General features: G+C 33.5%; 1 protein-coding gene, 1 long non-coding RNA gene and 1 other non-coding gene across 3 annotated transcripts in view; 2 read left to right on the forward strand and 1 right to left on the reverse strand.

The window, feature by feature from the left end:
* Positions 1-27,496, reverse strand: part of TMEM232 (transmembrane protein 232) — a 197,190-nt gene that overhangs the window by 42,129 nt on the left and 127,565 nt on the right. The gene's annotated exons all lie outside the window — the stretch shown is intronic.
* Positions 43-27,432, forward strand: LOC116662654. The gene is made up of 4 exons (XR_004318633.1): positions 43-86; positions 469-529; positions 1,573-1,687; positions 23,059-27,432. It is a non-coding gene; the product is annotated as an uncharacterized LOC116662654 (long non-coding RNA).
* On the forward strand, positions 16,911-16,982 carry TRNAS-AGA. Its single transcript has one exon. It is a non-coding gene; the product is annotated as a tRNA-Ser (tRNA).

The raw sequence follows: 27,496 nt of genomic DNA on the forward strand, positions 1-27,496 counted from the left end.
CTAAAAGTTAAGAGTTATGTTTTATTTGGCAGGAGGAAGCCCAGATGACAGCCTCTCAGATCGCCCTGAGGGACTGCTCCGAAGAGGTAGGGGAGGAGCTAGGATATACAGGAGCTTTACAACAAAGACCAGGTAGTTGGAACAATAAAAGATTGCTTGCTATCTAAAGAAAACCAGGCATCTCAAGTTAAAGAATTTAGTGCTTTTCTATGTATGGGAGGAAGCAAACATTTGGGCTCACTGAATTCATTCCTTTGACACTTGTCAAAGCTATCTAGGGCCAGTATCCTGTCCTTTCTTATTCCGAGTCCCCTCAGAGTGCACCATTGTGAGTGGCTGCAGAGGCTGGGCTGCAGGCCTGTTCTCACTGGGGGGTGGCGGCAGCTGCTGCTGACTTGGTTTCAGCATTCTTTGTTTACTGATATGGTTGCAGTATTTTCATTCACATTGCAGTATTTTGGTTCATAGGTCCATTGTATGTCAAGATCCACTCTACTTCTCTGCTCACTAATAAAGGGACTCCTCACAGGTAAGTCACTTAGTGAGATAAAATATTAGTCTAATAGTAGAGCACAGACTGGTTTTATTATCAGGATGAAAGATGATGATGGCTTGAACTTGGAATTAACAGTGGAGGTGGAGAAATAGGGATGTTTTCTAGTATATTTCATAAGCAGGGCTTATAAGAGTGCTCCCAAATTGAATATAGTCCTGAGGAGAAGACTTGGAGAGGAAAAACAACATCTGTTATTTAGTTCTCTTGTTTATTTGACAAATGCAAGTTTCCTAGCTTCAAATAACAAAGACCTTCCTGTGTTTATTTCTTCATTTTCTCCCTCCATTTGGTTTACAATAAAACTGTTAATTACTATTAGCAGTTAAGACCAGAGACAAAGTTTTAAATATCTTGTAGCTAAGGAAGCTACAGAACAGAAAAGTCAGGATTTGGACTATACTTGAAAAGTGGAGAATAAAAAAGGAGGAAAGACTCAGCCAGTACAAGCCCTCTTCAGTCTGAAATATGTGACAAAATAAAATTCATAAAACCTAAAGTTAATTTTAAATAATTTTAATGTACTTGTAAAAATCAATATAGAAATGTTAAAAATAAATCTGTAGAAAAAATTAAGATTATTAGGAAATTAATTCCATTTCTGCCAACTTTTGCTGTGAATCTAAAACTGCTCTAAAAAATAGTGTTTTTAAAAAATTAATGTGACCCTGAATCTAAACAGTTTAAATTTTAAAAATTGCAAATAGAATAGGTAATAGATACTTTATGAAGGCTAGCTATTTTAAGTATTTATTATTTGGCAGGAACTATTTTAAATACTTAAAACTCTTAGTAATAATAACCCATTTTAAATACGTCCTTTAAAAAATTAAAAAACATTTTAAATACTGAAAAAGTGTTTTTAAATCATTTTAAAATGGTTTAAAAAGTAAGGAAAATAGTAAGATATGGAACATACTTCATGTTGGTTACTTAGCTTTTTGGGTCTCTCCCATTTATACATGTTATTAAACTTTGATTTTCTCCTGTTAATCTGTCTCATGTCATTTAATCCTTAGACTAGCCAGAAGAACCTAGGAAGGCTGAGGAAAATTTCTTCCTCTCCAAGAACTGGCGACAAGGATGGGATTCACCTTTACTGGTCGGATGCTACTTGCCCCAGGGATGCTGCAGGTAAGGGATCCTGAGACACCTGACAAAAGCTGGCAGAAGGTGAGAATTCTTACCATGTTAGTCTCCCGGATCTCTGCTTGCAGGGTATGTTGAAAATAAGAGTGTTAAGAGTCTTTTTTCTCTTCTCTAAATTTAGATTAGCAGGAGAACATATTTGTAGGGCTAGCTCTTAGACTCAGCAACTCTTAGGAAATTTGGCAGGGTACTCTTGGTTTGTTGATCCTTTTCCTCCCAGGGACGTTAATGTTTCCCTTTGTCTCTGTCTACTGTATCATTTGTCATAAGAAGGAAATTCCATAGGGAAACATGCAGGCACAGATCTTAAAAGTCTGCTGTCTGAGCCAGCCCTGCAGACTGGTGAGTTTGTGGGCCTCAGAAGACCAGTTTGCTGTGGATTAACATAACAGAAGGTAAAAGCTATTGCTAAGGGATAGCATGGAAACCATAAATGCACCATGGGTGGGCAGAGATGGAGCATTTAAGGGTCATTAGGGCACTCCCCACCTCAAAAAGACACCCATGAAAGGATATGTTGGTCACAGAACAAATTAGATCACACTAGGTCACCCACCAACCTGAAGAAAATTTCCAATTAATGAGCTACTCTGTAAAGCAACACACAATCCCCAACCCCACAGGACACCCCTCTTAGGTATTAGTTTGGCTACAAGAAACCCAAGGCATAATTAAAACTGTTAATGTGTATGTAAGAAAAAACTAGATGCGGTTTTTCCCTTCTGTCTTGTTATGTGTCCTGAGGACTTGGCTTGTTGACCAATGAGAATACTCTCTCTGGTCTCCACCATCCAGAAGGTACACATACCAGTATGTATTTGCCTGTCGGTCAGATAGACTGGGATCCTAAGCTGAGTGACCTTTGGCTGTGCCAGGTCTCAGGGGTCGTCTCAGCCTTCATTGCTTCTGCCTGTCCACTGAGGGCCTTTACTTTCTTAGACTATCACTGGGTGTGAACTTTCTGGGTCTTGTGAGGGCTGCATCCTTTGCCCTCTCTTGTGGGGATGCCTCTCGCTCTTACTCATTTGAGTTCCTGTTAAGATCCTACTTGTCAATAGCCAGATGATGGAACTTTTGAATTGGAAAAACTTCTGAATTGGCAAAATTTTAGAGAATTCTCACCATAAACAATTTTACCGATTTTAATTGGTATGCAGAAGCCCCAAATGTCTTTTAAATTCCAAAATAACTTCACTTAGGGATTAGTTGGCATGGCTTTTGAAAAATTAAAGATATAAAAGTCACCTCTAACAAAAGACTGTAAGATTCACATGACTCCAACTGCTCTACTCTATCCTCTTTTATTTGAGAGCTCATTCTAGTACTCCTGTTTCAACTGCCTTTCTGCTCTGAAGAGATGCTTAAACCACGGCTTTTCATAATGGAACCACCTGAGGCTATAACTGATCATCTTCAGGTCAAAGGCCAAACTAAGGGCCATAAGTAAACAACTTAAACCCAGGAAGGATTCTCAGAGGTTTTTGTACATGGATTGCCTGTTGAAACTAGTAAATAGATAAGAAAATAAACTGAGGGGCCACAAGACCTGACAGACCATAGAGGTGATATGTAGAGCATGATAGGGGAAAAGGCTTTAAAAAAATTCCTAAGCTAAATGTGTCGAGTGGGAAAGAAAAACAAAGCAGCACAGGTGGATGCAAATGTCAATCCTTTGATTTCATTTAGGTGGCAACCAGTTCTTTAGAATTAAAAACAGCCTATTTTGTGTTTTACAAATCTAGTCTTAAAGTACCAGATTTGTGGCTCCAGAAACAATTCAAAGCCCACCAATGTTTTTTTTTTACCATTCCCAAAACCTCCTCTATTTATCTTAAAAGTCTTAAAAGTTGTTTTTTTAATATGGCCTTAGGGGACCTAAAGTTCTGTTGTTGTTGTTTTTAAGAGGAACTTGCATTTCCCTCTCTTTGCCTTAGAGATGTAAATGTTCTACCATTTTCATTGTCTTCTCTACAACTCTTATCTTGGCCATCTCTTTAAAATGCAAGTTTTAGGAGGTTCCTTTCAGTTAGAAGAAAAAACAAAAAGGGGAAAGATCATTGGAACTTGACTTGTTAAGGATAAATAGAAATCTTCAGTGTATTCTCCACAGATACTAGTGGAAAAGGTTTAGCCATCTGAACATATGACCTTCACTTGTTTCAACTACTGAGAACCCAATTTGAATCTAACTTCCTTTGTGACTGGTTTTTGTATTGTCATACCTGATTCATGGCTGAAATGGGAGCTATGAGGTCTCTGTTTGCATCTGTTTCTGCTTTTATGTGTCTACATATGTGTTATAGATATGCAGTATTTTCTACCTTAAGGTGATATTAATAAAATTAACCTGTAAAAGAGCTCTATTTAGTTGGCTAAAAGAAAATTAAGCACTTACATAAATTATCAGAAATATGTAATAGAAACTAACCCAAATGAATTTCAGATTGAAATTCATTATCTGGGAAAATATTCAGTATTTAAGTTCGTTGACTTAATTAACATAGACATGTCTTTAGAGTTATCAGCATTAAGTATAACTCCTTTATTGTAACTAGGTTTAGTGAAAGTCAAATAAGTTCATGTTATCTCAGTTATAAAATCTGTCAGCCAGAAAAATAGCTTGGGATGATGGCTGAGTTTGTTTAATGTCTCATGAATTTATCATAAATAATCTAAACATATTTGTTGCTAACAAGTGATTTAGATAGAAAAAAGTGGGATAAGACTAAAAATAACTTCCAAAATATTTTGGTAATTTAAAACTTTAGATTTTTGCCAAGTTAAGTTAAATGATGGGAATTCACTGAATGTCTAGATCATTGCCCAAATAAAATAAAATACTGAGACATTAATTGCTAAATAAGTCTAAGTTTACTTACTTTTGTCTTATTATCAAAAAAACTAAGGATATTTGGGTTTATTAGAAATATGTCTTGTACACATTGTAAAAAATTATGCTATAAGGAAATATGTTTTTAGAAATTATGTATTCATAAGTTTGCCAATCAAACAATACTGGTATATGCTCTTGGATTGTTAGAATCAATATTGTTAAAATAGTCATACTGCCCAAGGCAATCTACAGCTTTAATGCGATCTCTATCAAATTACCCAGGACATTTTTCACAGAACTAGAATAAACAATCCTAAAATTTATATGGAATCATAAAAGACCCAGAATTGCCAAAGCAATATTGAGGAAAAAGAACAGAGCTGGAGGAATAACCCTCTCAGACTTCAGACAGTACTACAGAGGTATAGTAATCAAAAACAGCATGATATTGGCATAAAAACAGACTTATGGATCAATGTAACAGAATAGAATGCCCAGAAATAAATCCACAGACCTATGGTCAATTAATCTTTGACAAAGGAGGCAAGGATATACAATGCAAAAAAGACAGTCTCTTCAGCAAGTGGTCTTGGGGTAACTGGACAGCTGCATGTAAATTAATGAAGTTAGAACACTCCCTCATACCATACACAAAAATAAACCCCAAATGGCTTGAAGACTTATATATAAGACAAGACACGATAAATCTCCTAGAAGAAAACATAGGCAAAACATTCCGACATAAATCTTAGCAGTGTTCTCCTAGGGCAGTCTACCAAGGCAACTGAAATAAGAGCAAAAATAAACAAATGGGACCTAATTAAATTTAAAAGCTTTTGCACACCAAAGGAAACCATAAGCAAAACAAAACAACAACCTACAGAATGAGAGAAAATATTTGCAAATGATGTGACTGACAGAGGCTTAATTTCCAGAATATATAACCAGCTCATACAACTTAATAACAAAAAAAAACCAAAAACCCCAAAAAACCCAATCCAAAAAGGAGTAGTAGACCTAAACAAGCAATCCTCCAATGAAGACATACAAATGGCCAATAGACACATGAAAAAATGCTCAATATCACTAATTATCAGAGAAATGCAAATCAAAACTACAATGAGGTATCACCTCACACCAGTCAGAGTGTCCATCATTCAAAAGTCCACAAATGCTAAGTTCTGGAGAGGACGTGGAGAAAAGGGAACCCTCCTACACTGTTGGTGGGAATGTAGTTTAGCTTAGCCATTATGGAAAACAGTATGCAGATTTCTCAAAAGACTAAAAACAGACCTACCATGTGACCCAGGAATCCCACTCCTGGGCATGTATCTGGAGGGAACTCTAATTCAAAAAGATACATGCACTGCAACGTTCATAGCAGCACTATATACAATAGCCAAGACATAGAAGCAACCTAAATGTCCATTGACAGGTGACTGGATAAAGAAGCTGTGGTATATTTATACAATGGAATACTACTCAGCCATAAAAAAGAATGAACCAATGCCATTTGCAGCAACATGGATGGACCTAGAGATCGTCATTCTAAGTGAAGTAAGCCAGAAAGATGAAAGAAAAATACCATATACTGTCACTAATATGTGGAAAGGAATGAAGGAAGGAAGGAAGGAGAGACACAGAGAGAGAGAGAAAAGAAAAGGAAAGGGAAGAAAGAAAGGAAGGGAAGGGAAGGAAGGAAGGAAGACAGACAGACAGACAGACACTATGAACTCATCTACAAAACAGAAATAGACTTGCAGACATAGTAAACAATCTTATGGTTACTGGGGAAAGAGGGTGGGAAGGGATAAATTTGGGAGTTAGAGATTTACAAATGTTAACCACTATATATAAACATAGATTTTAAAAAGTTTCTTCTGTATACCACAGGGAACTATGTTCAATACCTTGTAATAACCTTTAATGGGAAAGAATATGAAAACAAATAAATGCACGTATATGCATGACTGGGACATTGTGCTGTACAACAGAAGTTGACACATTGTAAATGACTATACTTCAGTTTAAAAAATAATACTGGTATAACAGCAGCTTACAGTTGGTTATGACTTTGTTTTCACCAGAAATTAATATTTCTAAGACTTAATAATTCTAATTAATGTATGTAATTAAAACTACTAAAACTAATATAAGAAAGAATGGAAGTGCATTTTAAGAGAAAAGAACACTTTTGTCCCAAAAAGTTTAAAAAAGGAAGCTATGTAGGTTTGGAAAAAAAGAATATTGAGAAAAGAGTTATGCATGCTCAAGATGGCAAAGATTGGAATGAATTTAATTGAGTGAATGAATTTTAGTATCAAAAGTAAGGTGGTGAGAAGCTAGAATTTTTCTCTGTTGAGAGGACAAAGTTTTCTTGAACAATTTGATAACAATCTGCCTTTGATAACAGAGTGTAAAAGTTCCTTTACCTTTTAAGTCGTGTTTTGTAACTTTCTAGTCTTTGCCTTTGAAGTCTTTTGTCACTATAGTTGCATGGATAATTTAAGTGTTATTTCACAGTGACCTATGATCCTTTTTGACCACGTGCATTAAACCTGTTTGATATTTTTGACACAAAATCAAATTCTAAATGAAGTCTTACTGATATGGAAATAACTTTGAGGTTTTACAAAGGGTCCCTGGAACACTTCAAGATATTTATTTTCTCTCCCTACTAAAGATATGTTAACTAATTAGGTTTATCTGGTTAAATGTTATTGGAAGATTGTCAAATCTGTGATAACAAATTTTCTTAGGTTATATTGTATGAGTAAATGTTATAATATAAATGCTCTAGAAATTACATGGAATTTCTGAAATTCAGTTATGTCCTGGTATAATGTTTTCAGGCATATTTCCAGTTATTTTCTTAAAATGTTATATGCCATAGATATAACCAAATTTCCTTGTCAACTGCCTTATATTCAGATCTTCAACCATGTCATCTGAAGTCTTTTGTCATTTACAGAGAGCTATTTATTTTACTTTAAGGGTTTTGCAAAAATGTTTCATCTTCAAGAAGATACAGAACTTTCTGATAAATATAGTCTGTGATAACTTTTAGAACATACCACTGAACTGGGTATAAAATTACAGAATCCAATGGAAAACCTGATGGCTTCATAAAGCTTCAGAGAAATAGAAGATAAAAGTCAACAAGAATTAGTTACATAGGACTGAAGGAACTAATGAATATGATTATAATTTTTATGAATTTTTGTCTGTAACATTACTGGCTTCTTAATCTTTGTTTTCCATATATAAGAAAACCTTTCCTCTTAAGCTAACTATGATTTACAGCAATATGGTAAATTATACCTTTGTAAGCAGAATTCACACATTTCTTTTTCTCCCTACCTGATCCCTCCAGAATTCGGAAACTCTTGGGAAGTATTCTTATTTTCATGGCAGTATAGTTATTTACATAAGTTCACTACGATTTACTCTCCTCGTAACAGGACACAATTGAAAACACTGGTTACATTACTAAAGCTTTGACTAGAATATCATATTTGAGAATGTGCATGGACTCAGATATGATCAGACACCTTTAAGGAAGTAAAATTATCTTTATGAAAGAGCCAGAAATCCTCTTGAAAAAGGTGAGAAAGGAATATCACTTCCTGGAAGGTACAGGAACCTCAGTAAATTTGGGGGACATCAAGAAAAGGAATACATACGCCCACATCGATAGATACTACAGGTGAGTCTGATGACAAATTCTTGGTGTGGCTTCCTGGGCTCAAAAAGGCATTTAAAAGTTCAGTCTGGAGATTCCTCATGAAAAATTCGAGCAAAACAGATTCAATAAAAGCATAAACGGTCAGTTGCTATTTGTGCTGGACTTATGAAATTTTACAGGCTAAGTTTAATAAAACTAAACTTATTTTGCAAACAAATTAAGTCTCAATTTGGCCACCTTTGGTAGAAATGGAGGTGATCTTAGAAAAAACAATTGTGTTTCAGCAGAAACTTAATACACAGTTATGAATAGCAGATTGTAGTTCTGTTAATTGTCTTTGAGTTTCTCTCTTTGTAAGAAACATTTACATTTCGAAGGAAAGTCTCCTTTGCTGAACCTGGAAGAGGAGGATGACCATATCTCTAAAAACTCTAATCGTGACTCACATACATCACAACTTTACTTTGTTTACTCTGCTTTTCCTGGAACCTCACATAACTGACTCTCCCCAACCTCAACATCCTCCTTTGTCTTCGGCTGAGAATGCTATTTAAGGTAGGGACTTCAGCCATTTTGGTGAGTTACTCAGTTTTCTGGATCTTTCTCATGTATACATGTTCTAAACTTTTGTTTGACTTTCTGCTGTTTAAAAAAAATGTGTGAAATGGGAAAAATATAAAATGTAAAAATAGGCTGTTTTATTAAACTATACTGGAAAAGAAAATAACACAAAAATTGGGAGAAATAGGAAGCAAAAAATATGGTAAAATATGCAATCATTGTAAAAAGTGGTATTGCCAGTATTGATAAAAGATGGGGTAGAATTCAAGGCAATATTTACCAGTAATGCAAGGTAAATTTATAGTAAGAAAATTATCAATGTAAGTAGTGCCTTCTGAGGGCATACAAGTTCCCTATAAAGAAGGAACTACTAACTCTCCCCAGTTTAGATCCTTCCCTAGAGTCTTCTAGCATTGAACAAAACCAATCATGGTTTAGAAGAACCAAGACAAAAGTAATAAAGAAGCCAATTCCAGGAGAACAGCCAAGATAATGGAATAGAAAGCCCTGAAACTCACCTTTTCTAATGGACAACCAAATTAGAACCATTGATGAAAAATAAACAAGAACCTTCAAGAAAAGATCATCTACAGCTAAAGACACAAAGAAGGAACCAAAATAAGATTTTAAAAGTTAAGACTCACAATATAGTCAAGTCCCATAAACCGAGCGGAAACCCCAAACTGGAGAAACAGAGCTCATACAACTCAACATCAAAAAATCAGACAACCCAATTGAAAAATGGGGAGAAGACCTGAATAGACATACCACCTGCACTTGAAAAGATGCTCAACATCATTAATCATAAGAGAAGTGCAAATTAAAACCAAAATGAGATATCACCTCACACCTGTCAGAATGGCTATCATGAAAAAGGCCACAAATTACAACTGTTGGAGAGAATATCGAAAAAAGGGAACCCTGCTGCACTATTGGTGGGAATGTAAATTGGTGCAGCCACTCTGGAAAACGTTAAGGAGGTTTCTTAAAAAACAAACTAGAAGTACCATATGACCCAGCAATTCCACTCCCCAGTATATGTCCAAAAAAAAAGAAAACACTCATTCAAAAAGACACATGCACTCCAATATTCATAGAAGCATTATTTACAATTGATAGGATATGGAAAGTACACAGGCCATCAACAGATGAGTGGATATAGAAGAGATGCACATGCACACACACACAGAGAACACTACTCAGCCATAAAAAAGAACGGAATGTTGCCATTTACAACATGAATGGACTTGGAGGAAATTATACTAAGTGAAATAAGTCAGAGAAAGACAAATGCTTTATGATATACTTATATGTGGAATCTAAAAAATAAAACTGGTGAATATAACAAAAAAGAAACAGACTCCCAATTATAGAAAACAAAGTATTGGTTACCCATGGAGGGGGGGGCAAGATAAGAGTAGGAGCTTAAGAATTACAAATTATTATGTATAACATAAATAAGCTACAAGGATATATTGGACAACACAGAGAATATAGCCAATGTTTTGTAATAACTTTAAATGGAATACAACCTTTTAAAAATTGTAATCAGTATGTTGTACACCTGTAATTCATATGATATTGTACATCAACTATAATTCTATAAAATAATTTATAACTCTAATAAGTGAGAAATTTTATCATCTCAATATATTAAAAACATCAAATTATTCAGTCCCAAGATAAATGCATTTTAAACTCTAATCAAACTATGAGGTGAGGAGGTCTTCTTTAACTTAGGAAACTATACTAGCCCAAAACCTGCAGCAGAAAATACAAACAGAGAGACTTTAGAAGAATCTCTTTTTGATTCAGAGAAAAAGGTAAAGATGCTCATTAGTACCACTTTTTTCCAAGATTACCTGGATACCCTAGTCTAGACACAAGTAAGAAGTAAGCACACAAATAGTACTGTTATTCACAGGTTCCATGATGCATACACAGACATTTAAGTGAATCTACAACCTATCGAGACTATTAAGAGTTTAAATTTTTTTATGGAAAACAAGAGCAACATAGAATGATCAATATTTTATGCAGTATCCAGCAAGAAGTGTTGTAAGAAATTTATATCATTTCATGAAGGATGAAAGGAAAGAAAAAGTAAATGAAATGAAAACAATCATGGAGATCACCAATATTCCCAGCTGATCAATAAATCCATTACAATTCAAATAAAATTTCCAACAAGACTATTTGTAGAATTGGACAGATTGATCCTAAAATCCATTCAAGCAAAGAATCCAAAATACATAAGACATGTTGTTCGTGAAGAACTAGAGAAGGGGATTTGTCCTGTTATACTCAAAGACTCATCATAAAGCTATAATCATTAAAGCAGTGAGTATTTCTGAAAGAAGCAGAAAAGCAAAGGACTGAGCAGATAAACAGACTGTATGAATCTAGAATGACAGACATAGCATTACAAATCTGTTCCAAAGAATAGACTATTCAATAAAATGATGCCAAGATGATTTGCATTCCTTTAAGGAAAAATGATAAAAATAGATCTCTTATACTATGCACAAAAATAAAATATTCCAGATGGGTTATATACCAAAATGTGAAAAACAAAACTGTGGAAATTTCTCAAGAAGATATAGGAGAATATTCTTAGGGTATCAAGATAGGGAAGGATTTTTTTGAATAAGATACACATGTGCAGAATATTTTAAGAAAATTATAAATCAAATACAGTAAACTTAAAAACTTAAAAATAGGCATTTGAATTTAAATTTTAAAAATCAAATAAATGAAAAAAATTCAAAAAGTAGGAAAAATGGCACAGTGTAATGATCAGCTATTTCACTGAAGAGGATTCGAAATAACCTATTAAGAGTTGCACAACTGAAGAAGGAGTAAGAGAATGCAAAGCAGAGCAACACTGGGACACCATTTCACACACTGAGAAACAAATTTTAATCTCTTTCAACTAACTTTTGGCAAAAAAATTTGGAATAGCATGAATTTTTACATGTCATTCTATAAATTATACGATTACTTTATAAAACAATTTGGCAGTAGCTAGTAAAGCTTAATAACGCACATTAGTATGACTCAACAATTCCTTTTCTAGGTATGATCTTATTCTGGGAAGTTCTTAACTCATGTTCCCAAGGAAACATGAGCTAGAAAATTCATTCTAACATTGATTAGGATTCAGAAATTAAAAAGTTGGAATTACCTAATTGTCCATGTGTAACACAAGAGATGATTTCAGGTTTAGTCATATATTTGTATACTACACAGCAGTTAAAATGAATGAACTAGATCTATAACCATCAACATAGGTTGGTCTAAAATGTATAATGCTGGGGAAAAAAACAATTGCCACATTACCAAATTTCAAAAACACAATGTTGAGTAAAAAGGCATGTTGCAAATACATAGACATACTGGAAATATTTTAATAAAAATTTTAAACCCTAAAACAAAGGAAGTAGATTGCTTATTGATATATTATACCTAGAATAATTATAGACATTTGTACATGAATGATACCCTGAAATATTAGAGTAGTGGTTACTTCTGCAGAAAGAAGGTAAATGGATGGAGGTGTCAGAATGGACTTGCAACTATAATTTTTTTGTTAAAAAACAGATAAAGAGAAAAAAAGAATATGAATAAAGAGAATAAAATGTGGAAAGAGTTCACATCTCTTCAATGTGGGTACCTGGCTGTGCACATCCTATTATTTTTGTTACTTGGTTCATGTTTGGCAATTTTTACATCTTTAATTATATTTAGACTTAAGACTTAAATGTGAATATAACCATATAAAGGTAAGAAGGCTATTCTAATTTCGACACCAAGGAAAATAATAAACATGGGATAATTATGATTCATTTGACCACAGAAAAATTGAAAATTAAATGTTTTATGGCTAACACGACAAAAAAAATTTAAATATACAGCTGACCCTTGAACAACATAGGTTTGAATTGCATGGATCCACTTACACATAGATTTTTTTTCAGCAGTAAATACAATACTACATGATTCTGCAGTTGGTTGAGTCCTCATATGCAGAACCGAGGATATGGAGGAACCATGTATGGGGAGTACTGACTATAAGTTATACCTGATTTTTGACATCCAGGAGGGTCAGTGCCCCTACCCCGCCTTGTTCAAGGGTCAAATGTAAATGATTATCAGGGGAATATAATATCAATACATGGGACAAAGTGTTAAAATTCTTAACATATCAAAAGAATTATGAATCAATTGAGAAAAGATACACAGATAGACTTTCTTTCTAAAAAAGGGCCAAAAAATGGTAAACTGTGGCCAATAAAATTAGAAAATAAAAACACTGAGACAAATCAATTAGCAAAAACATTACACCCACAACTCAATAGTAACCAAAGATATGCCAATTATCACTTTAAAATTAGAAAGCATCTAACCAAAAAAAGTTAATAATGTTGTGCATGAGAAGTTAATAATGCAGAGTGTGTGGGGAATGGCACATGATTCTCTACTGGTGGGAAGGATAAACTGGTAAAGGTTTCTGAGTGATGGTATAGAAGTACGACGTCAACAACTACTACAACACGTGTCCCTCTGACTACAAATCCATGCTTACACACTCTTATTCTAAGTAATAAGAAAAGATGTTCACTAATTACTCATTACAACAGTATTAACAGTATTTCAGCAAACACTAAACATGTATAAATTCAAGATAATATAAATGGCCAACAACAGGGAAATAGTTAAATCATATGGGTTATTTTGAAGTAATTACAAATGATGCTGCAGAAAAAAAAATTTGTTTACTATACATTGATGAGGAAAAAGCTGTAAAACTCTTACATGCTGTGTTAAATATAGTCGCATTTTGTATGTGTATAAACTTACGGTGTGTACAACTCATTATGCACATTTACTGGTGTCTCGTATACGGCTTACGTGTGGGTATTTGCACATACAATGTTGAAAGAGCAGAATTACACAGTGTATACGCAAGGTAACACTTCCACCTCCTCCAGGTTCTCCTTTCTAAGTGGTTTGTATTTGTTTCTAGTTGTTTCCTATATCTTGGATGAAATCTAGATCAGGCCAGATCTAGTTTACGATCACTGTAGAAAAATATTTTGTCACTTTTATTATAATTCAATTTGAATCATTAAAACATCCAGTCATGTGTAATGGACAAAATTCATTTTAGATTACTGTTTCTACACTTCTTTAGCTTGGAAACAGTGATATTGACAGAGGACATGAATGACTTCTTTTTTCTCAAAAACTCTTCTGCCTGTCACCCCTGACTTCTGATCTTCCCAGGGTAGGAGGGAAGGAATTTGGTGAAGTGGGGAGAAGTGAAGTCAGAAAGGATTTCCATTACCTAGGACTATTTTGATGTGGCATTGTTGCCCTCTGAGCCTAGCACATGTCATAATATGTTTCCTGGAGATTCCCAAAAGGCAGCAACATTAATGTGAGCAGTGTCTCCTCTAGCTGGCCCTTACTTCTCCCTGCAGCTGTTGCCTTCCTGCATTCCACTATTCTGTCTGCTACTAATGTTTCTCACTCCTGAACAGCCCATATTTTGACCATGAAAAACCCTCAACTATTCTTTTGGCCTGACACATTTCAAAAGGTGCTGAGTATTTCACATGAGCCACTTCCCCTCACTATGACACCAAAGCACACCGCTCAGGTTTCTATGTATGGCTTCCTGCAAAGCTAGAGGCAAAGTAGACTCTCTCCTGAGAGGGAAGACACAGAGCACAGCCCTCTCCAAAGGAAATCTGTCCCTTAAACTCTTCATGAAAGAATGCTTATCATTTGCCTGTTGGCCATCCATATGGATATATGTCTTCATTGGAGAAATGTGTGTTTAGGTCTTCTGCCCACTTTTTGATTGTGTTGTTTGGTTTTTTTTGTTATTGAGTTGCATGAGCTGTTTGTATATTCTGGAATTTAAGTCCTAGTTAAAACTGCTCAATATTGCTAATTATCAGAGAAATGTAAAACCGCGAGGTATTACCTCACACCAGTCAGAATGGCCATCATTCTTCTCCCCACTTCACCAAATTCCTTCCCTTCTACCTTGAGAAGATCAGAAGTCAGAGATGACAGGCAGAAGAGTTTTTGGAGAAAAAAGAAGTCATTAATGTCCTCTGTCATTATCACTGTTTCCAAGCTAAAGAAGTGTAGAAACATTAATCTAAAATGAATTTTGTCCATTATACAAATGATAAATGCTGGAGAGGGTGTGGGAAAAAAGGGAACCCTCCTACACTGTAGATGGGAATGTAATTTGGTACAGCCACTATAGAAAACAGTAATGGAGAGTCTTAAAAACTAAAAATAGAGTTACCATATGATCCGGCAATCCTAGTCCTGGGCATATATCCAGAGAAAAGTCCAATTCAAAAAGATACATGCACCCTACTGTTCATAGCAGCACTGTTTACAATAGCCAAGATATTGAAGCAACCTAAATGTCCATCAACAGATGGATAAACAAGATGTGGTGTGTACGTGTGTGTATATGTATGTATATGTATACACACACACACAAACACACAATAGAATACTACTCAGACATAAAAAAGAATGAAATAATGCCATTTTTCGACCTAGAGATTATCATACTAAGTGAAGTAAGCCAGAAAGAGAAAGGCAAATACTATATGGTATCACTTATATGTGGAATCTAAAATATGACACAAACTAACTTATTTGTGAAAAGGAAAATGACTCAGAGACATAGAAAACAAACTTATAGTTACTAAAGGGGAAAGAAAGAGGGTAGGGAAGGGATAAATTAGGAGTTTGGGATTAGCAGATACAAACTACTATATATATAAAATAGATAAACAACAAAGTCCTACAATACAGCACCATATTCAATATCTTATAATAACCTATAATGAAAAAGAATGTGTGTAGGTATATATATGTGTGTGTGTGTATATATATGACTTAATCACTATGTTATACACCAGAAACTAGCACAACATTAAAAATCAACCATACTTCAATAAAAAAAATTTTTTTTTAACTAGAGGAAAAAAAGGAGGAATGCTTAGTAATGATTGTTGGCTAATGTAATCAAATGCTTCCTTTAGCAATTCATCACTAAGTCCTGCATGTAGTTCACTTTAGCATGTACATCCTTTTGGAGACTTGCTGAATCTGAGATACATATAGACGCATATTCACATTTATGTGGTTTTAACATACACACGTATTTAAGTGTACACTAAATGTTGGGAAGTTTATTTAACAGATGTTCTCACTAAGAAGTAGAATTACAGTGACTCTTCTGGTGTCTTTCTACTTACCTATATTCTCTCATTTTCCCATAAATATGTTACTTGGGTATTTTAAATTTTTCTTGTTAAGCTTAGAATATAGGTGTTTTGTGGTGCTAGGTAAAAGATTCCTAAAGATTGAGGACAAATTTATGCTCAGAGAACTACGCTGCAGAAAGTGAATAATATAAACACATCTCTCCTGGCTTGTGAACCCAAGCTACTGAGTATTTACAGTCTAGTTGGAACTAATGTCAAATGTTCATAGCTCTTCCTTTGCCTCTGAAACTCAGATAGGCAACTAGATAGATGTTTAATGAGAAAGTATGTACAAAACCCCACCTGGATTTCAAGACAGTATAATTTTATTTCCTCTCTATTTTCTGCTCAATGGTTTTGGCTGGTAGCCATGTAATAAAATCTTTCTTATCTGTTTGGCAGTCATATTTTAAGAGCCAGTTTTATGTACACTGAAGAATGATATTCCTAGGGTGTCTTTTGTCATAATTGAGAGTTTTCTCATCAGCAATAATCTCAGATATAAAATGTCTAAGTCACAGCTCTAAGTGAGTAAGTGACTTGCAGATTATTTCACGCATCCATCCATCCATCCAAGTATCCATTTATTTCCCTCATATTTATAGAGTGCCTAGGTCCTGTGCTAAGTCTGAAGTATAACACATACTTATATGAAACAAGGTCTCTTTTCTCAAGGAACTTATTCCTTGTAGGGAAGACAAAACCAAGGACTGAAGGAATTTAATACACATAGAAATACTTTATCAACGTAAGATTATAGCACAATGATATAGTAGGGGTTGTAGTCCAAGATTTAGAAGAATAAAAATGACAGAGCCCTGGGGGAGGGGTATAGCTCAGTGGTAAAGTGTGTACTTAGAATGCACGAGGTCCTGGGTTCAATCCCCAGCACCTCTGTCAAATCAATAAATCAACAAATAATGCGATTACCACCCCCCAATAACAAACCAAAAAAAATGAGTCCTTTCAACACATGATTTTTTTCGCACTTATTAAAAGATCATGTATTACTATGACTTTATTACTAACTTTCTAGCTACTGTTGTGCAACCCATTTCACCCCTCAATGCTTCAGTTTTCTTTTTATGTATAATATTAAAATTCAAAGGAAATCGTATTAGTATGTGTTATGCACTGAATTTTGTCACCAAAATTCATATATTGAAGCCCTAACCCCTAGAATTTCCCAATGTGACTGTATCTGGAGATAGAGGCTTTAAAGAGGTAAATGAAGTTGAAAGAGGTCATACAGGTGGGCCCTAATCCAATCTGACTGGTGTCCTTTTAGGAGAGAAAATGTGAACACACAAAGAGACATCAGACATAGAAGTCCATGGGAAGTCAGTTAGAAGACAATCATCTACAAGCCAAGGCGAGACACTTTAGGAGAAACCATACCTTGCTGACACCTTAATCTTGGACTTGTAGCCCAAGACTTGGACTGCCCCCCTAGTGTGTGGTATTTTGTTATGGCAGCCCTATGCAGTATGTGATCCTAAAAATTAGAGTTCATAATAAAAGTACCATAAAAATGGATTTGGGATTAATACAGAAGAAATATTAATGTAATGATTCCAGACCTTCTCGCACAAAGAATTGACACAGTGGACTGCCTGTGTTGTAATGAACAACCTAATGACAAGGGTATGACAACAGTAACGCAAGAGTACCCCGACTCCGCTAGCATCTCCCACATGGCATTCTCACCCCACCTTGGCCATTATGATTTTTTTTTTCCTTACTGGCCTGAGGGATATATGTGCTTGATGATTTGAATTTTTAGGAAAAATAATAGCTTTTTCAGTTAACTTACTTCTTGTATTTTGAAGATGAAGCTTTCAATTTTCAGATTTCTGGGACTTACAGCACCAAGAGAAAGAATGGTAACACAGATGGCCTTAGAAATACAAAATTCTCTTATTTTAAGATAGTCAACAAATAAAACAAAAAGATATCTTTTCAGATCTACCTTTGGGAATTAACTGTAATAGTTTGGCTTCATTTTAAAAGCTGGAAAAAGTTCTCAAAGCAAATCTGAGTCCTCTTTCAAATGTTAAGGAACAGGTATTTCTAAATGAAACATAATATTCTAAACACATTCAGTGGAATGCATCCAACTATTTTGGCATCAATGTGTTTTCTAGAGAAGAAAACAAGCAATGAGTTTTCATTTTCCATTGGGAATAATGCTTGGTTTCGCTTAGATGGTTGAGCTTCCATAAGAAACCCCAGCCTGTCTTTGCTGTACTGTAGCAGTCCTTAGAAACATGGAATGATGCCGTAGTCTAAGGGCATCACCTGCTATTCGATAACCATTACTCAAAGTAGCAAAGCTAGTTTTGTAAATGACTTAGTAAAGCATTCCCAGTTCAACTTTCTTTGTGTCATTGTGGTTTTTTGCTCAGATAATTATATGTAATTATTATGTTCTGTCTGTCAGCAAATTGAAATGTGGAACTATAATATTAACAAGATTATTACACAAACCTTTTGGGGTATGTCAGTCATACTGTCCTTCTATTGTTATATTAACTATTACATTCTTAAGAAAAACCAACCTCCAGCTGGTCAGAAATCTCTATTTCCCCTCAACCTGAAAGTTAAGTTTCCTGAAACATCTGTATTTTCTTTGATAAACTGCATTCAAGAACATAACAATTTCATAATGATGATAAACCACTGTCAATTTACTACATCAACATACATCAAATGAATTGATTAAATCTACATGCTCATTTTGTTTAACAGAAATACAATCACTGCAGTAAAACACTGGGGATTAATGTCTTCTACTCTGAAAAAAGTAAGTCTTGCCTTTGGCTTGGTATTTTATGAAGCAGCAGGAGACCATTATCCTGTGACAACATTTTATTTCATTGACATCTGAAATATTTTCTTAATATCCTTTACATTTATGTTCCATTCAGAATGAGGGGATTAGAATAGGTATTATTATAGTAGAAAGGCATTCATTATTACATTCTAAATAGCACTACCACGGCACATGTCTCAGCCATAAGAATCTCTTGGCGAGCATTGCATCTTTTATCCTTATGTATTCAAAGCAAAGCTGACTGTCTCCCATGCTATGAATTTTTCCTGTGTTAATCATCAACGTCGATACACTTTTGCTGCTATATAGTGCCCACTTCAATTTACATATTATGGAAATCAACCTGATAACTGAAATGTTAATGCAATATTAAAAAGAGAAAGTTTTCTAACTCTAAGCCAAAATAATAACCATAAATTCACATTCTTATTCCACTTTAAAACAGATTCCTTCCCTCGTTTCAAAACCACTGTCCTCAGCACTTTTCCACACACTGAATTCTAAGGATCTGCCTATGCGTGTAAAATACTGAACTACAATAATTATCCATATACCTCAAACTAAGAGAAACACAACTTCATCTGAAATGTCTAGGCAACTGAGGCCACTTTTTTGATTTGAGTTATCCAGAAAATGACTTCAGTTCTCTACCACGTTTTGCATGTGTATATTCAGAAGCAGATACAAGGTAAATTAGACATAATATATAGATTTAGAGTGTTAAATGTGAAGTGGAAGACAGATATAAGACCTGTGAAAATTCACTTGCGGGCCTCAGTGTTGAAAGTCTGCATGCACAGCAAAGCAAGTTATCATAGTTTAAGATGTTAATATCATACGGCAACGTTTTGAATTTACTGAGCTTTAAAGGTGCAGAAGTTGCCTTGTTTGTGTTAGGTCACTGCTGTAACTACAATTCAGCTGGCTAATGAAATGGTAAACACTGTTTTGTCTATGCATTGTTATAGAAGTAGAAATGTTTTGATTAAGAGTACATGAAGATAATGGGCTTTTATTTTTTTTTTCTTCTTCTCTTTGTGCTTTAAGAATAAGGTAGTGAAAAGCCATGGATTGATATCCTTGGTTGAGACTTAAGTGTCAGTGAGTCTATGGTTAGGTCTACAAGACCATGCTAGAACTAGAAATTCTGGAAAAAAACTGTTCATTGACTCCAAATATACCATGGCCAATCCATATGGCTTTATGACTTCCCCTTTCCCCTAAAATATCCAAGAACTCATGAGTCAGCAATTCCTTTAAAGCCTGAGGTATTTGTTTAACTGATTTTTTTTAATTAAAAATTGTTTTGCCTACCTGCTCCTGTCAAAATACATTTTGATATAACTTGCAATAGAGGTAGGAAAACATTTTCTTTTAGCCATATACTCTAAATATCTTTCCATGTCAAACCAATGAAATTATAATATGAAAATATAGAAAATAGTGCATATCATAATTATACAACTTGACGAATTATCACTAAGTGAATGCCTTCTATTAAACAATATCCATATCAAGAAATAAAACATCTAAACAACAGAAGACACTTCAGCCCCTTTCCTAGTCATTAATCCCTTCCCAAATATAACCTTTATTCCACATTGTAACACTGCAGATTAGTTATGATTCCTTTTGAACTTTCTATAACTGGCAGTATAAAGTACAGAAACTTTGTGTCTCAATTCTTTAACTCAGTATTATTTTGCATGTAATTGTATTCCTTTCACTTTTTTTCATTATATAGCATTTGATGACTAATGACTATACCACAGCATATTTGTCTGATCTACTCTCAGTACATATTTTGGATTTTTCCAGTTGTTCACTAATTTTTATGTAATAGTCTCTATTTCACACAGTTATTCATTTAATACATCAGTTTCAAAATATAGTTGTTCTGCCAGTATTTGCTAAGGTACTACTGAACACAACTCAATTTCTGTGTATACTGAAGTGCTCTATCCCAAAATTCAGTACTTTTTGGTAAAGGAGTCACCTAAATTTATAGCCACGTGTATTAGGCACGTATTATACAAATATTTAAATTGAACATAATTTTGAAATATATAATTCTTTTCAGCTGAGAAGAAAAATATATAATCCTAGTTCTTCTTCCCTAAATCTGTTCAATTAGTAATATTAATACTAGTTCCTTTCCTATATATTACTTTAAACTTTCATCCTAAAATGGCTACTTATTTTTTCTGTATTCTTTTTCTTTTAATTCTCAGTGACACTTATGGTTTGTTTTATATCCTATAAAAATAAAAATTGGAAGCTAAAGCTATTCAGCATTCCTCACATAAATAGCAATGAAAGAAAAAGAAAACGTCCATATTCTCCATGAAAGAAATCATCCCAGAGACTAAACAATGAATTACCAGTCTGTTTTTTTTTTAATACTCCATTCTTATTCGAATAGTCTACCAGCATATTTTTGTCATTCTTTATTTCTATCTAAATGCAAGCTTCTGAGCAACTCAACCTACTAGAGTGAAGAACTTAGAGGTACTTTTCCTCCAAAGAAGTTAGTGTGAGATAATGAAAATGACGAATAGTTGGAGAGTTCATTGTAAGCTACTGACCACACTGAAGTAGAAGGTTTAAGTTTTGTTTTGTTCACTTGTTTTTTGAGAGAGTACAATCTTATGGTTACTGGGGGAAAGTGGGTGGGAAGGGATAAATCTGGGAGTTTGAGGCTTGCAAATGTTAATCACGGTGTATAAAAATAGATAAAAAAACAAATTTCTTCTGCATAGCATATGGAACTATATTTAATATACTTATAATAACCTTTAACACAAAAGAATATGAAAATGAATATATATATATATATATACATATATATATACATGACTGGGACATTATGCTGTACATCAGAAATTGACACATTGTAACTGACTGTACTTCAATAAAATAAATAAAATTTTTAAAAAAAAGAGAGTGCATGGGAAGAGATTCGTCCTGATTTCCGATTTTTCCTAAGGCCTATAATACTCTTACTGCAGTAGGAGTTGTTTCTCATTCCTTTTCTTTGGTATTAATGGGCTCTGCTTGAACTGCTTCTCTGGAGTATGGTACAAGGTGGTGGCGGGGGAGGCAGAAACTCAAAGAGGTTCCCATCTTACACCATAGGAAAGAGATATGGAGAGTGAGAGTAGAGAGGGTCAACTTTTCCTGTCATCACCAAAAATAGTTGTCTATTGAACTAAAAAATTCCATTTCCTACTTGTATTGTAAAATAAAAATAAGTATCAACCTATTTTACAAGAGCATATACCCTAAGAAGTATCTTTCTCTAGCACTGAAAACTAGTTAGTAGTGGCAGATTAATGAAGTTTATTTTGAATTCAAATTCCTGTTTCTTTGATTTATATTTGTTTTATACTTTAAATGAGAGTATTATATATCATTTTTTGTCTTATGTAACTAATTAATATGCATTTGCTGTTATCTTAATTACTAATAAGTAACTCACAGTTATCTGATAAAAACACCTGTTCTAAATGGGCACGTGGGAATCAACTTAAGCAACATTAACAGTGAATCTTGGACCTTGTATTTCTATGCAAAATTATACATTCTTCCTTCATGTGATTTCATCTGTGGCTTTAAAGTATAATACCAGTATCTGTTTCTAGAAATTCACTAGGACTTTCTATTTTACTTATGATGTAAGCTTTCCAGTGTTAAATCCATTATATTATATATGGATGATAAAATGAATTTCCAGATTATTGTTTCATTGAGAAGGCCACTATCATATAGGGAAAAGCAACAGAAGTCAGACAATCAAATTCCATTTTTAGACCTGTTACCATAAAGCTGAATATTTATAGACAAAAAACACTTGTTTTTGGGCTATAGATTCTATATTTAAAATTAAGATATGACCAGTGGTCTATGATGATATCACTAAGAACAGTCTCTCTCCTCCCTCTTTCTTACCAAGTCCATGAAAATATATAATACGTCCACATGCATACATATACACACACAACAAATATATAATATTAGATCTGGAAAACAAAAGAGGGTGGATTTTGACCAGTTTATGAACTGTGAAAAGTAGACATTAACAGATTGAAGCAGAAAACCACAGCTCTAAATTATGAGAATATCTTTTCTATTTTCCCCCAGAAGATGGAACTTGCAGCAGGTGCTAGTGCATATGAAGAATGGACTTGGAAGCAATCCTCTGAATGATCCCTTGGAATTCTACATCTAGGTGCGTGACAATAATAGCACAAAACGGAAGAAAAAATGGAGCTATAGAAGAGCAAACTTTTGTATACTGTTGAAATTAAGTTGTGAACTAAATATGAACTAAATTTTTATGTTATATTAATTATAACCCCAGGGCACCCAATGAGAAAATAATTTTAACAAAAGAGTAAAAGAAATTCAAAGGGAATTAAAATAGCGCACTAGAAAAATATCTACTTAACACAAAAGGCAATAACAGAGGAACAAAAAAAGACAAGACATATAGAAAACATTGAAAAATGGCAGATGAAATTCCTACCTTATCAGTAATTGTATTAAATATAAATGGATCAAACATTCCAAACAAAGCCAAAGACTGAGAGAATACTTTTTAAAACATTGATCTGCTATCATAAGAGACATATTTTAGATTCAAAGACTTACACAAATTTAAAGAGATACACCATGCAAACAGCAGTCAAAATATACTAATATGAAATTAATAGATTTTTAAGATAAAAATGCTACTGGAGGAAAAAATGACCTTTAATAATCATAAAAATGTCAACCTATCAAGAAGATACAACAATTATGAACATACACAGCAAATAAGAGACCCTAAAATACATGAAGGCAAAAGCTGACAACTGAAATGTGTAATAGACAGTTCAATAGTAGAAGAGACTTCAATACCCCATCTTCTATAATACAAAAACAACTAGACAGGAGGACTTGACCAATACTATAAACCAAACAGTATAACAATGTCAAGAATAGGAGAACACCCGTTTTTCTCAAGTATACACGGACTGTTATGATAAATCATACGATTGGCCATAAAACAGGTCTCCATACATTACAAAAAAAGATTGAAATTATACAAAATATCTTCTTTACACACAGTGGAATGAAATTAGTTATCAGTAAAGGAGAAATTTGGGATATTCACTTATATGTAGACTTCACCAATACATTCATAAATAAGCAACTGGGATGAGAACAAATAATAAGGGAAATTGGAAAATACTTTGTGATGAATTAAAATTAAAATACAACCATACCAAAAAGATTTTTTAAAAAAGAAAAGTCTCAAATCAATAACCTAACCTTCTGTCTTACATGAAACTAAAAAAAGTAGAGCAAACCTAAAGCCAGGAGAAAGAAGGAAATAAAATTAGAGAGGAAATAAATGAAATAGAGAATAGAAAAACAATACAGAAAACTAGTAGAACCAAAAGCTGGCTCTTGGGAAGATCAACAAAAACGATTTTCCTTTGGCTATACTGACTGAGTAAAAAGAAAAAAGATGCAAAGTATCAAAATCAAGATGAAAGAGAAGACATTACTACTGACCTTACAGAAATAAAAAAATTTACAAGGAAATACTATGAACCGTCATATGCCAATAAAACAGATAACCTGGTAGAAATGGACCTAGAAATCTCCAACTACTGAAAATGACAAGAAGAAAAGAAAATGTGAATAAACCTATATGACAAGGAGAGACTGAATTAGTAAAAACAGCAACAAAATCTTATAAAAATGCCTAGCACCAGATGGCTTTACTGATGAATTCTACCAAATGTTTACAGAAGAGTTAACATCAATATTTCATAAACTCTTTAAAAATGGAAAGGAACATTATTCTATGAGGCCGATATTATTCTCATGCCAAAACCACACAAAGAAATGACAATAAAAGAACATGACAGAACAATATCCCTAGTGAACACAGACATAAAATTCCCAAGCAAAACACTAGCAAATCAAATTCAGCAAAACACAAGTAAATGGAATATGAGAGCATTTAGAAAAATATAACATAATGACCAGTTTGCAGTTATGCCAGGAATGCTAGTGTTGTGTAAACATAAATAACAAATCAAAAAAGAAAAAAAATGATGATATTTCAATAGTGGAGAAAATACTTTGATAAATTAAATAATTTTTCACAATAAGTCATAGTTAACTATGAATTAAAGATTGTTTTGTATTTTCAGAAATCATATTTACCAAAAACTTATAGCAACTATCATCCTAATGGTGAGAGTTTCAAAACAGTTCCATTAAATTTGGAAACAAGACACTACTACTGCTTCTATTCAAAATTTAATGTAGCATCTAAAAGTGCAGTGAGTCAAAACAAAAACAAATAAATCTCTAAGGATCTGAAAGGAAAGTTTTAAAAATCTCATTAGTTATAAATTTCACAGAAAACACTATAGAGAGAGATATTATTGAGACAGTTTAGAAAATTGGCTAGGTATAAAATAGTTATAGCCAAACATATTTATTCCTATACACTTGTAACTATTAGGAGACATAATTTTTCTTTAAAAAAAATTTTAAAGCCACCACTTATTAGTTAGAAATAAAATAATATGATGTAAGAGTTTTGCCTCAAAATAATCTGGGGTTGGTGGAAAAGAATGGGTGGAATGATACATAACACAAGACTTACCATAATTAAGGGTTGTTGAGGCTAGAGCTTGTATAAAAGAGGGTTAATTGTATCATTCTCTTACTTTTCTATATGTCAAATTTTTCACAATAAATGTTTATAAAAATATTCATAATGCTAAAAACATTCTAGAATTAAATCCAACAAAAGATGAAGTAATATTTAGACAGGAAATTCCAAAACTTTTTGAGAATTATTTGGAAAGCCCTAATTAAATGAAATGCTATAGTGTGTTCATAGAGGGGAAACTGAGTATCACAAAGGACAAGAATAGCCATTTCAGAAGAGGTTATCCAATAGAAATAAATATATAAAGATAAATTAAAATTAAACCCATTTAAAATTACTACAGTGAACTGTTCATCCAGTAGATTGCCCAAAATAAAGAAATCTGATAGTAGTAAGTGTTGGTGAGAATGTGAACCAGTGGGGAGTCTTACAACTACTGGTGAGAGTACAAATCAGTACAACCACTTGGGGAGCAGGGAGGGAAAGAGTATTATCTTGAAAATTACACATGCACATATCCTATGACCCAGCAATCCCTCTCCTAGTTATATCCCAGAAAAACAGTACCACATGTGCACCAGGAGCCAGTAAAAAACGTTCATAGCAGCTTTGTTTGCAATAACAAAAATTAAAAAGAAGAAATCCTGAAAGCTTATTGACAGAAACATTGAAAATTATATGATGGCATATTCCCACAATGAAAATACTATACTTCTGTGAAAATAAATGAATTACTGTAGTTACAAAAAACATGAGTGGATCCGTGAACTATAATATTGAACAAAAAATTAACCAGTCCTAAATACTACATATTGTAAGGAAATTTTTTATAAATCATAAAATCAAGCTAAATTATATTATGGAAACATATGCATGTTATAAATATTTTCACAAAAACAAGTGAAGGATAAATACAAAATTCAGGACAGTGGTGACCTGTGAGGTCAGGCAGGTGGATGGGACTGTGAATAAGAAGCACACATCATAATGCTTAGATTTGAAGTTATACAGGAGGCCCATGGATATTTAGTATTTTAATTAAACTTCATAACTTACACTTACATTGCACATTATTTTTTCACATATCAAATATTATATTTAAAATTTAAAGCTTAGAAAAGCTAAGGAATTTCAACGATCATAGCAAAAGTGACAGAGAGATCTGTGGTTTAAACTAGGTGAGGCTTATCTTATATAATGTCAACACACGTCTATCATCTATTCCACTGGTTCTCAAATTTGGATGCAAACTGAAACCACTTAAAGGGTTTTAAAAAATAGTGATATCTGGAGTTAACCTCTGCTCGAACTGGAATATGGCCTTGACATTAGGATTTTTAAATGTTCTCCCAGTTAATTCCACATGCAATAAAACACAAACACTGCTCGTATCAAATAAGATTAATGCCCCAGAGATTATCTCATTTGGTTGAAAGAACAAAATAAAAATGCACATATTGATTAAATAAAAATTACATTTAGCCTAAATATCCTACCTTGTATGAAGGAAATGCTGAAATAAAAAATAAGGCTTTGCAGATACAAAAATATAATTTTCCAACTCAAAAATCTAGATGAGGCCAAAATATTTATTAGTATAACCATTATAGTAATAAATGCAATATAAAATTAAATAAAATACTTAACTCTGGGAAATAAATACATTGTTGAAATACTATGAGAATAAATAAAATGAACGTCATTAACTTAATGCCACATTTGTAACCATTATATTTACTAGCACCAAAGTAAAAGTGATGTGGTCTTTTTGGAAGAGTGATGACTCTTATTAAGTATCAACTGGAGGAAATAAATACTTGTTAAATTTTTAAAAAGGACAAATGCATGTTCTTTTTGCTAGTAAAGAAATAGTGAGTTGTAAGTATAATGTCAACAAAGATA

The sequence above is a fragment of the Camelus ferus genome, chromosome 3 (genome assembly GCF_009834535.1).
Source record: "Camelus ferus isolate YT-003-E chromosome 3, BCGSAC_Cfer_1.0, whole genome shotgun sequence".
Lineage (NCBI taxonomy): Eukaryota > Metazoa > Chordata > Mammalia > Artiodactyla > Camelidae > Camelus > Camelus ferus.